The sequence below is a fragment of the Nelumbo lutea genome, chromosome 2, assembly GCF_056320005.1.
Source record: "Nelumbo lutea isolate HS-2025 chromosome 2, American lotus-T2T, whole genome shotgun sequence".
Classification (NCBI taxonomy): Eukaryota; Viridiplantae; Streptophyta; class Magnoliopsida; order Proteales; family Nelumbonaceae; genus Nelumbo; species Nelumbo lutea.
Window position 1 is genome coordinate 45,607,526 of NC_142685.1, and position 13,034 is coordinate 45,620,559.

A 13,034-nucleotide genomic window follows, 5' to 3' on the forward strand; every position below is an offset into this window, starting at 1 on the left:
AATGATTTTGAAATGATCGTTTGGAGTATGAGGATTAAGGTTAAGGGAAATGGCGAGACTGAAGCTGTTGGAATGGGTTTGCCTGCTTCTTTCTTTCTGGGTTTACGGTTCATGGCTCCCATGCTAGTAGCATTCCCATCGATAGAATGCAACTGGTAGCTTTCACTAAAATGTGAGTTATTAGAAAGCGGCAAGGGTATTGGGAGAGCGACGAATGGTGTGATTCTCACGGGCAGTGCAGAGAAGGGTCGGTTCTCCTGGTCCAAATCGCCACTGCCATCAGCATTCACCGACATTTCCAGCTTTGGCTTCTTGGCCTCCACCGAATCGTTGATAATCGGAAAATTCTTGGGTTGCAGGGTTTTCCAGACTGTCAGCCAGCTGTACCATTACTTTAAGTAGACCTACATCTAAACATCCTACACTACCTTTCAAAGTAATTTGGGCACCTTTTTTATTTTATTTTGTTTTGGTATTTTGCAGGTGTTCAATGTGTGGAAGAGATTCTGAAGCTGCGTCAAAGATGGAAGACTTTATCAAGGATTCGAAAATTTTGAAGAATCTAGATGATTGCCTAAGCGTGGGAGAGATGCTGGGTGATAATCAATATTTTTGTGTCTTTCGGGAAGCGGGTTAATGCAACCCGTTGTATTAAACTGTGCACACTTCCTAGTGTTATTAATTTTCAGCGAAAGCGTTATGTTTTCCTTCATAAGGTATTGATGTAGGCGCATGTTGCAGGGTTAGGATGGTGTCACATGCAATCTTGGTCGTCTGCTGTCAATCAGCTCTAACCACTTTTACAGCAAAGTCAAGTATAAATAGAGGTGTCCCTCTCAAGGTAAATCATCTTGTTCATTCTTGCTTTTTAGCTCTTATGTTATTGAGTCATTTCGTTTAGCTTTCACCTCAGACCTTGTCCGAGACCTCATGCGTACTTAACTAACTTGACCACCAGAGTCTCTACCCTTGGAATAACACCTAGTGTCTCTGACGTGCTCTCTTATCCTCAAATACGTTAGCCCTCGGCTAAGGAAGTGAATTTCTCTTATTGCCCTCAGTCCATCCTTGGCAACAACAATTGGCGCCGTCTGTGCATTGCTAAGACTTTCCCCTAAGTGAACACTTAATTCAAAAACAAATAAGCTTTCAACAATGGCTAATAAACAAGATAACAATCCAAATGCTCAAAACTTGGTTACCACAGACCAATTCTGAACGGTCCTATACAGACTAGACAACATAACATAGAGATTGGATGAGGTGGGGCGCCCGACATGAGGCCACCCACAAGGTAGCTGCCCCGTTGGGAGCCAGGGGCAGTACAACAGATGCTCTGCTCATGCTACGCTAGTCCAATTCCCCCTCGACCATCACAAAGACAACCCCTCAGCGTCCAACAGTAGTAGCCGACGTGCCAACAAGCCGTCGAAGATCTCTAGGAATCAGGCCGACCCGTTCCGCATCCAAGAGGACCAAGACGAAGCCCAGGCCCCCATTGACAGACAAATTAGTGACTTATAGGCATAGATCGGCACCATAATGGATGCCTTCATTGACTCCATCACCTTGGAGCCGCTCCCACCTCACTTCAAGGCTCCCACACTGGAGACATATGATGGAACCATCGACCCGGGTGACCACTTGGAAAGCTTTCGAGCGCTCATGCTTCTCTGTGGGTACTTCGATGCTCTGATGTGTCGAGATTTCTAGGCGACATTCAAGGGAGTGGCACGCAGATGGTTCTTCGCGCTTCCCCCTCAGTCCATCAATTCGTAGAAGTAGTTTGCCGACCTCTTCCTCTCCCACTTCGTCAACAGCTGACGGTGCTAGAAAATCGTCGTCTCCCTTATGTCGATCCAATAGAAATGTTGAGAGAGCCTCTAGTCTTACATCGACCACTTCAAGAAAAAAGAGCTTGAGGTCCTAGACCTCGACCCCTTAGTATCCATACACATAGCAATCAACGGCCTTCATCCCAGACCCCTCAAGTGGTTCATTGCCAAGGTGCCGCCTAAGAACAAGGCAGAATTTCTGAAGAAGGTGTAGAAGTACATCGCTGCCGAGGAGGCCTCGGCCAGTGAGTGCCTCCAAGAGAATGAGGCCAACCCCAACCGAGGGGCCTCAGAGAAGAAGAGAAAGGATAGAGGCGGTCGTGGCGACAACCACCACAACAACAACAAGGACACTGACAAGAAGCTGCTAGCCCCATCCTTCAACAAGTACATGCCACTCAACTCTACCCGAATACATCCTTATGCAAGTAGGAAAGGAGGAATACATGAATGTTATGGGCCCGCGCGTAGGATCTCATCACGGGTCGGTCCACGAGGAGAAAGCCCTACTTTCCCTTGCGTCTTCCCTTGCATGCAAAACCTATTGTGAAAAACCGAATGGGTGATTTGTTCAAGTGACCACCCGAACTCTCCGAATGGGTGATTTGTCCAAGAGACCACCCGAACTCTCATCACTCTTCTCTTGACTGGAAAACTGAATGCCTTTATTTCAACTCATAGCTCCTTAAATAGGAGATTACAAAATGGGGTTCCTTGTTGGATTCGGCTAGGCTAGGGTAATCCAACTTAAACTCAAACTCCTAATTACCTACTCCTAAAGGTAACACAACTCTTACTTAAGATAAGATAAGATAAGGATAAGGATAAGGGATGAGGAATGGTGTAGCTGGCGGCAAGTTGGCGGGTAGAGCTGATGTGGCAAGATAAGTGTGGACCCACCCTGATGAGCTATCATGTGGGCCCCGCCCTACTGCTGCTGGTGCGTGCGTCTCACAGTGCTGCTGCCACGCGGTGCGTGCTGCTGTCGTGAGGTACGTGCTGTTATCGTGCGGTGTGTGTTGCTGCCTAGTGCCGCTACCGTGCGGTGCGTGCTGCGCGCTGCCGGGCGGTGTGTTTTGCGTGCTACCAGGTAGTGCGTATTGCATGCTGTCGGGCAGTGTGTGCTGCTGTGCGGCGCTGCCGAGCGGTGCCTTCTGTGTGTGCTGCTGCCTATGACTGCGCTGTAGTGCGCTGCCGGTCGGTGTGTCCATAACATCACACCCCTCCTGGACAACGAGCTTGTCCTCAAGCTCGAATTCCAGATACATGGCTTGGAACTCTGCCAATGGATCAAACGGCTGCACACTAGCTGTCAGTCCGCCAACAGCGTGAACAACAGGGATTGCCCCGTAGCTCAATGCATAAAAGTTGGTTCAGTCCACATGGCTCAAATCTAGAAGGCATGAGTAGGATGTCTGCACCAGCAGTTATTCGATGGGCAATTTTCACAGAGAAACCAACCCAACCCCAGACTTTGTCATGGTGTTGACTCTCAAAATGTTTGAGAAGTTGTTCCCGGTCAGGTCTCCCATGCTCAACATGACTAGTTGCACATCCTGGTCCACCATCCAAGGAATGGACTCAGCAACGAGATCAACACCTTTCTGATGGTCAAGCTTGCCAATGAACCCAATCAGAGGAACATTCTCCCAAAGAGGAAGACCAAGCTCCCTTTGTAGAGCTGCTTTGCATTGAGGCTTGCCAGTCTAAAGAGTCTCCATAGAGTAATTGGTGTAACCATCCGATGCCAGGTAAACATCTAATTGTGGGTTCCCTTCATTTGCATCAATCCCATTCACGATGCCCTTCAGCTTCCAATCACACTCATTTATTATTTGATGCAGACCCCAACCACCTTCTTGAGTTTTCAGCTCCCAGGCGTAACCATGGCTTACAGTGACTACACGATTTGCTGCTTTCAGGCCAGCTGCAAGGACATTGAAGTGTTCCCCACCTCCTGGGTCATGTAGTTTGAAGTAGTTTTGTGGAAGATCCACATAACGAAAATCGCATACTGGACCACGACCTCGGTGTGCTATGTTGTGGATCATAGGAAAGCACCAGGTATACTTACAGAAGAAAACCATGCGTTTTAAAATATCCCCTCGGACTCCCCCATATATATTTTTCTCAATATTGCGGAACATAGGGTTGTCCATGAACACAAAATCCATGCCATCAATATAAGCTTGAAAGAAAGTTACCTCCATATCTGGCCCATCCACCTTATATCTCTTGCGCACTCCTGTTTCTTGGGCTTCTGCATAGTTACCATCCCTGGCCAAAGGAGGAGACATTACAGTTCCATCCTTCGTGTGTTGATTATGAAAGAATTGCTCGCAGCGGTACAGCCCTCCCAGTGGGTCGCCGCTGCCGCTGTATGAGGGAAACTCCTTTCTTTGTTGGAGAGGAATGCTTCCAGTAGGCGTCATAGCTCTCGGACATCTTCCTTGACTTCACGAACCTCCATGCTGGTTTCTACTAGCCTATGTTCCAGTTCGTGGACCTTGGATGATAGCTGCTCCATATCGCCCATGACGTTTGGCTCTGATACCAGAATGTTATGGGCCCGCGCGTAGGATCTCATCATGGGTCAGTCCACGGGGAGAAAGCCCTGCTTTCCCTTGCGCCTTCCCTTGTGTGCAGAACCTATTGTGGAAAACCGAATGGGTGATTTGTCCAAGTGACCACCCGAACTCTCCGAATGGGTGATTTGTCCAAGAGACCACCCGAACTCTCCGAATGGGTGATTTGTCCAAGAGACCACCCGAACTCTCCTCACTCTTCTCTTGACTGGAAAACTGAATGCCTTTATTTCAACTCATAGCTCCTTAAATAGGAGATTACAAAAGGGGGTTCCTTGTTGGATTCGGCTATGCTAGGGTAATCCAACTTAAACTCAAACTCCTAATTACCTATTCCTAAAGGTAACACAACTCTTACTTAAGATAAGATAAGATAAGGATAAGGATAAGGGATGAGGAATGGTGCAGCTGGCAGCGAGTTGGCGGGTAGAGCTGATGTGGTAAGATAAGTGTGGACCCACCCTGATGAGCTATCATGTGGGCCCCACCCTACTACTGCAGTCGAGTGGTGCGCGCGTCTCGTAGTGCTGCTGCTGTGAGATGTGTGCTGCTGCCGTGAGATGCATGCTACTGTCGTGCAGTGTGTGTTGCGCGCTGTCGAGCGATGCGTGCTGCGTGCTGCCAGGCGGTGTGTGCTGCTGTGCGGCACTGCCGGGCGGTGCCCACTGTTGTGCGGCCTGCTGTGCGTGCTGCTGCCTATGACTGCACCGTAGTGCGCTGTCGGTCGGTGTGTCCATAACAATGAAGTGGTTGACAAAGATGAAGAGGAAACCCAAGAGGGGTAATCCTAAAAAGTATTGCAAATACCACCATGGCACCAACCATGACACCGAGGACTGCTACGAGCTCAAGAATGAGATCGACTCTCTTATTTGCCATGGTCACTTGAAGGAATATGTAAGGGGCGGTACTGGCGCCTCGTCCTCATAGTAGTAATAGCATCACATCTTTCTTGAGGTCATCGATGTCATCGAAAGGGGCATGACCTTAGGTGGAGTCTCGACCTTGGCCCGAAAGGCCTATGCCAGTCAACTCAACATCCAGAGCCCGGTGCCCAAGAAGTCGAAGATGGATGGCATCATCTCCTTCTCGGATGATGACCTAAAGTGGGTTTCGATGCCCTACGACGATGCATTGGTGGTGTTGATGACTATTGCCAATTACATGGTGAAGAGGATACTTATGGACAGCGGATCATTAGCAGAAATCCTCTTCTATGACACCTTCGAAAAGATGAAGTTGACACCAGATCAGTTGTAGATGGTTGACGTGCCACTAGTCAGCTTCTTCGAAAACATCATCAAGCTTGAAGGGAGAATCACCCTATTGGTCATAGTAGGGACAAAGCCTTGACAGGTGAATAGGGAGAATCATGAGTTCTTGATCATGAAGATAGGCTCCCCGTATAATGCCATCATTGGGAAACCGACCCTTCATGCACTCAAGGCGGCCATCTCCTCTTACCACCTCGCTATGAAGATCCCAACCGAGCATGGCATTGAAGTTATCCGAGGGAACCAGCAAACCGCATGGCAGTGCTATGTGGCAGCACTAAAAGGCAAAAACAAAGAAGCCCTATCATTGAATGGGCTTGACCTTAGGGATGAACCAACGAACTGAGGACCTCGTCTTGGTTCCCCTAGACGAGGCCAAGCCTGAGAAGATGGTACGTGTTGGGTCCAACCTTCCTCTAGACACCCTTTTCGAACTGGTAAGCTTCCTCAAATCAAATGCCAATGTCTTTTCTTGGTTTTCCACTAACATGCCCGAAATTGACCCCTCAGTCATTACTCACTGACTAAGCATGGACCCAAATTGTAGGCCAGTTCAGAAGAAAAAGATGAACTTTGCATCGTAGCATCGGAAAGCCATTAGAGAGGAGGTAGACAAGCTACTTGATGCCATGTTCATCCGAGAGGTACATTACCCTAATTGATTATCCAATGTCGTCATGGTTAAGAAGGCTAACGGGAAATGGCGGATCTATATTGACTTCACAGACCTCAACTGGTCATGTCCCAAAGACAGCTTTCCTTTGCCAATGATCGACCACCTCTCGACGCCACCATAGGGTATGAGCTACTGAGCTTCATGGATGCCTTCTCCGGGTTTAACTAGATCAAGATACAAGCCGAAGATGAGGAGAAGACCTCATTCATCACTGAGCATGGCACCTATTGCTACAAAGTCATGCCCTTCAATTTGAAGAACTTTAGAGTAACCAATCAACGACTTGTGAACAAGCTCTTCAATGATCAGATGGGAAGAAATGTCGAAGCCTATGTGGACAACATGGTGGTAAAAAGCCTAAAGGTCAACTAGCACATCTCAGACCTAACCGAGACCTTTGCGACGCTGAGGAAGTATAAGATGAAGCTTAACCCCAGCAAGTGCGCCTTCGGCGTCACCTCGGGCAAGTACTTGGGCTTTGCTGTCACCCAATGGGGTATAGAGGCCAACCCAGAGAATATTCAGGCCATACTCAACATGGCGCCACCTTGGTCTCTCAAAGAAAGGCAAAGGCTCATTGGTCGAGTGGCTGCCCTCAACAGATTCATGTCGAAGTCGGCCGACCGCTGCATACCCTTCTTCCGAGCCATCAAAAAGCTAAAAGACTTCTAGTGGACCAAGGAATACCAAAAATCCTTTGATGAGCTAAAGTCTTATCTCGCCTCACCCCCTCTACTCACACTGCCCCTCCCAGGAGAAGCATTGTTCCTATACCTCTCAGCCGGGGACGAGGCTGTCAACTCTGTTCTAGTGCAAGAGGATGAAGGAGTACAATGGCCCATCTACTATGTAAGCAAGGCCCTCTATGACATCAAGAGACAATACCCCGAAGTGAAGAAGCTAGCCTTCACATTAGTGTTCTTGGCTAGGAAACCCAGACCTTACTTCCAAGCCCACATCATTATAGTGTGGACCAACTAACCCCTCAAATTAGTGTTGTTCAAGCCCGCAACCTCGGTTCGGCTAACCAAATGGACCATAGAGTTGTCCAAGTTTGACCTACACTACCAACCAAGACTTGCCGTCAAAGCTCAAGCATTGGCAGATTTCTTAGTGGAGTGCACCTTCAACAAAGCCCTCGGCCAAGCTCCCATGGAAATGAGGGACCTCAGCTGACCTAGAGAGTCCTCCAATGCCAAAGGAAGAGGAGTAGGCCCCATACTTCTCACACCAAACAACAACGAGGTGGAGTATGCACTGAGGTTCGGCTTCCCAGCCTCCAACAACGAAATCAAGTACGAGGCCTTGCTCGCCAGACTTCAAATTGCCAAGGACCTTGGAGCCCAACACATTGAACCTTCGATGACTCTCAGTTGGTGGTGAACCAAGTGAACGGGGAGTACGGGACCAAAGAACCAAACATGGTCAAACACTTGGCCAAGGTACAAGAGCTAGCCCACCACTTCCAGCTGCTTGCCTTGCAGCAGATCCCACGGGCTGAGAACATGAGAGCCAATGCCCTATCCAAGTTGACAAGTGCTTCGGGCGCAGCCCTCGACCACAACATGCGAGTTGAGAAACTAGCACGACCTAGCATGGAAGAAGTACAAGTGCTCCCAATACAAGCCGAGTCCTATTGGATGGACCCTATCCTTTCCTATCTACAGCATGAGCAACTCTCCTCTAATAGGAACGAAGAAAAGAGGGTCCCACGGTTGACAATCCACTATGCCATGCTTGAAGGCAAGCTATACCGGAGATCCTTCACCCTGCTTGCCTCTAATGCCTCCGCTAGTTGGAGGATGAGTATGTGCTCCAAGAGATACACAAAGGCATCTACAACAATCACCTCAGAGGCAGAGCCTTAGCACAAAAGGAACTAAGGCAAGGGTTCTTTTGGCCGACCATATAGAAGGATGCAGTCAAGATAGTATAGAAGTGTGACCGACGCTAGAGACATTCTAACATCTCCCATCAGCCAGGAACCACCCTCTTGGTCCTCAGTAATCGATGGCCCTTTGCCAAGTGGGGAATGAACCTCCTCGTTTCCTTCCCTCAAGCCACTAGGAACAGGAAGTACCTCATCGTCACAATAGACTACTTCACCAAGTGGGTCAAAGTCAAGACCTTGGCGACTATCACGACCAAGATGATCTAGAACTTCTTTTGCAAGAACATCATTTGTCGCTTCAGCATCCCCCACATGTTCATCACTAACAACGGCAGTAAATTCAACGATGCTAGGTTCAAAGAGTGGTGTGCGAGACTTGGCATCAAGCAGCAATACACCTCTGTAGGCTACCCCCAAACCAACAATCTAGCCGAGGTCACCAATAGAACCATCACAGGAGAGCTGAAGACAATGTTGGATAGAGTCATGGGCCTTTGGGCCGACGAGATATACAGTGTCCTATGGACCTACTAGACAACACCTCGAACAGCCACGAGTGAGGCCCCGTTCAACCTTACCTATGGAACCAAAGTTGTCATTCCATTAGAGATTGGCCAACCAACGCTTCAAACCGAGGTGTACAATGAAGCCGATAATGATGAAAACTTAGAAACAATCTAGACATGTCGGAAGGCGTCTAAGAGCAAGCTCAACTCAGAGTTGCGGCTTATCAGCAAAGGGTCGCCCGTTATTACAACTCTCGAGTGAAGGAGTGACACTTCAAAGAAGGTGACCTCGTCCTCAGGAAGGTCATTGTGCCCGAGCCCAGTGTTGGAAAGCTCAGTCCCAACTAGGAAGGACGATATAGAATTAGACAGGTCGTTGGCCCCGACACCTTTCAACTAAAGTACTTGGGTAGAAGACCAGTTCCTCATACTTGGAACTCTAAGAACCTCTGGATATATTACCAATGATGTGTAATCTTTTGTGCAAAGAGCTTATCAATGAAAAGTGCAAAGTTCCTCCCACCTCAGCTCCAACTTTAGTGTAAACGTTCCTACTACGCTCAACTGCTAGGACCCCTCGGCTGTACAACTAGCCGCAACAAACAGCCTTCACCAAGGTTATATGCTCAAACTAGACAATGACTAAGGCGCACGACTCTCAGTGAGTCACACGCCTACTTGCCTTCTCACTAAGGCAAAGAACCTTGGGGGCCTCGATCACGGTATTGGCCAACAACATCGGCTCATTATCTAATGAACCAACACAATACGCTACTCCGCTTAGACAAGAACCACCTCGTGACCTCGGCTTGGCACGTCCCCACAGCCTCGGATACACGTAAGTTCACACTCTAAGTCCCTAAGGAAAGTTAAGCTAGGCAAGCTAAGACATTCGCCTTCTTCTCCTTCTCGCTAAGGAGAGAAGCCTCGAGTTCTCAACAACGAAGCTCGGCCTTGGCCTGACTATCTTGGCAAGGATGAAGAACAAGCCTGTAGAGCTAAGGCGTTGACCTCCATTTCCTCCTCACTAAGGAAAGTGGCCCTGAGCCCTCGACGATGAAGCTTGGTTTCGGCCTAACTCACTTAATTTAAGTTCCTAAGCAAATGGCTAAGTAACGAGCAACTAATTTTTGTTACTTGTTACCTCTTTGAGGGGGGCATCGACTCTTAGCACATCAAAAGAAAGCATAAAGAAAAAAGGAAGAACAAGGACACAAGTTAGGCAAAAAGTGCACATCATTCATAAATGTATCTTTTTTGCTTTACAAAAAATGACCTAGGATGGGGGAGGCCAAGCCCCTTGCAAAAAATGACAAAGCAAAAGAAGAAAATAGATGTGAGGAAGGATGGACAAAAGGAGACCCCGCGATGCTTCAAACTTCAATGTCTACATTTTCCTTAGATGCTTCGATCTCCATAGGCTTCTCTTAGTCGGCCTGGCCCTTAAATGGGTGCACCCAATCGGCTGGCAAGGACCCCTCGACCACTAGATTGGACTGAATCCCCAACTGGCTAACATCGAAGTCAAGCAGTAGGGACAACACTTGGGCCTTAGTGTCTTCGATGCCCTACAAGTAAGAAGTGACACCAAAGCTGGCCAACTCCTTTTAGTAGGCCTGGGTGGTTTTCCATTCCTCCACGGCCTGGGTCGAGACCTCCTCTGCTCTCTTCTCGGCTACCTCAAGCCTCTCCTCAATGGACCACAGCTTCTCCTTAGCCACCTTCAGCTGCTCCTTGGTCTCCTTCTACTTCTCCTCTGCCTCGCCCAGAGAAGCCCGAGTAGCCCTTAGCTGCTCCCTCTCGGTCACGACCTCGACCTCTAGGTCCTTCCAGCAGGTGTGCTCCTCATGCATTGCACAAATGACTGCCTCTCAGCCACTTACAGCTTTGGCCACCGCAGCTCCAACTATTCCCTCTTATCCTCCAAGGCCCTCAGCTGCTCTAGAAGGACCTCAACCTTGTCACAAAGGCCGATAGTAGTGGAGGATGCCTGCAAAGGATAAGCAACCATCAGCTAGAGAGAAACAAGAAAAAGTGGAAATTTATCTAAGTGTTAGAGAAGAAGAGGCTCACATTGGCCAATCAATCCAAAAGGGTGTCCCTGACACCCTGCATGCTCACTTGGGTCCAGGATTGCTTGTCCCCAGCCGGGATCATCCTAATCAATAGGGCTCGACCAACCCCTAGGGTGCTCAAGGTGTCACCCTCTCAGACACCCCAATGAGGGCAGAAGATCCATCACATCGTCAAAGGCATCTCATCGCGATGCTCTGAAGAAGTATGGGGCCTCGACTAGCAAGAACCCCTAGCAACACCTTTGCCTAGGTGCTCCGTTGATGGACAAAAGCCCCCGTCAACACCCTCAGCTAGATGCTCCTTCACGAGCCTCTTACCCCTCGGAGGCTGGAGGGGCTCAGCGGGCTCCTTCCTCCTGTCAGCCTTGATAGGCTCCTTCCTTCTCTTGGCCTCGGCAGGCCCCTTCCACTTCTTGGCCCAGTAGGAACCCTTGGCTGAGGTTCCCTCTCGGTAGCAACTTCCTTCAGCGTCGGCCTCCTTGGCGGTGCCTTGCCGAAAGTCCTCTTCCAGGACTTTGCCATCTCCATCAGCATTCCCTTGACGTTCCCTTTCATCTATGCAAAACACTGTAAGTGTGTCAATACACTATGCGGAGGAAGAAAATAAGACGATGTGTAAAGCCGACAACAAGAGTTCCCCTACCGAGGTAGGCGGGGCTGAGACCAGCCCACACCAAGGCTTCCTTCGACACCAAGGGCTCGAATCGGCTCATTCCCAACACCCTAATATGGGTTATAACATCAGCCTCCTCGTCCGTATGATTGGGTGTTATCCTCTCAACCACGAGGTCTAGTTTCCCCCATCCATACCTAAATGGTCAACCCTCTAGACAAGATGCGAAGAAGTACTTCTTCTTCTAGTTGTGGACGAACGATAGGTTGTCCACCGCTCTACCACATCGGCCCTGGAAGTAGAAAATGCCTTCCCCAGCAGGGTGCTTCCTTAGGATGAACATGCACCGGAATATGTTCATGGTCACGTTGACACCTCAGAGTCGGGCCATCACCATCGTGACAGTGATAGTCCTAACGGCATTGGGGGCAAGCTGACTGAGGGAGATTTCGTATCAGTTCAACAACTTGGAGACGAGAGGATGTATGGGGAATCCATGGCCAAAGTGGAGGTAATGTTCGTGTGTGCACACCTCCCAGTCGGCCGGTAGCTAAGGCCTATCACCTACTTCGGGGACTCTAAGCCTATAGCCCCCAAGAATATGTTACAACTTAGCAAGAGACCTCACTTGCTCTATGCTAAGCTTGCTGTCCAGATCGGAATGCAAACAACGTGTTAGTGTGATGCCTTAGGCCTCGGCCTCAGCAATATCGCCAGGGCTCAGGTCTTCGACTTCATTGCCCTCCACCACCTCAAGTGGCACCAAGGCAACGGCAGCTACACCGCCCCTCGGTCTCGTAGAACCAATACTTTCACTGGGAGATTCATCGCCCCCTAGTCACACTTGGCGCCTCCAAGAGCGGTCCTCTAGGATGGTGCCACGTGGCATCGGTCGGATGTAATCCTGGTCGTCCACTGTCAACCACCTCCAACCACTTCCAAGGCAAAGCCAAGTATAAATAGAGGTGCCCCTCTCAAGGTAAACCATCTTGCTCACTCCTACTCTTTAGCTCTCTTTCTCTCAAGTGACTTTGTTTGAGCTCTCACCTTGGACCTCATCCGAGACCTCATACATACTTGACTAACTTGACCATTGGAGTCTTTGCCCTTGGGATAACACCCGGGGCCTCTGACTTGTTCTCTTATCCTCAGGTCGAACCCATCCACCCTTGGACACGTCAGCCCTTGGCTAAGAAAGCGAATTTACCTTGTTGCCCTCGACCCATCCTTGGCAACAATAGGTATTTAAGAGATTTATTTACATATTTATTTTCCATTTTGTTTCCATTATGTGGAACCTTTTTCTTTTTGTTTTTGAGAAAAGTTTATAATTAAAGAGATTGCTCACCCACAAAGTTCAGTCTTCAGCCACAAAAATGAACATTTCTGAATGTCTCTTCTGCCGATAACCAAGAAAACACCAAAGATGCCAAATTTCTAAGAATTTCATGTTCCTGTCTTTGTTGAACTTTTAAAAAAATTCTGAAATTGCTCTCCATCTTTTGATAGTTTACTGGTAATTGGTGACTTTTTTTGATGAATAGCTGGTAAGTGGTAAGTGGTAACTGAAATTGCTCAA

General features: G+C 48.7%; 1 pseudogene; it reads right to left on the minus strand.

Moving 5' to 3' along the window:
• Positions 1–938: 938 nt before the first annotated feature.
• Positions 939–4,267, minus strand: LOC148870324 (granule-bound starch synthase 2, chloroplastic/amyloplastic pseudogene; annotated as a pseudogene).
• Positions 4,268–13,034: the final 8,767 nt, after the last annotated feature.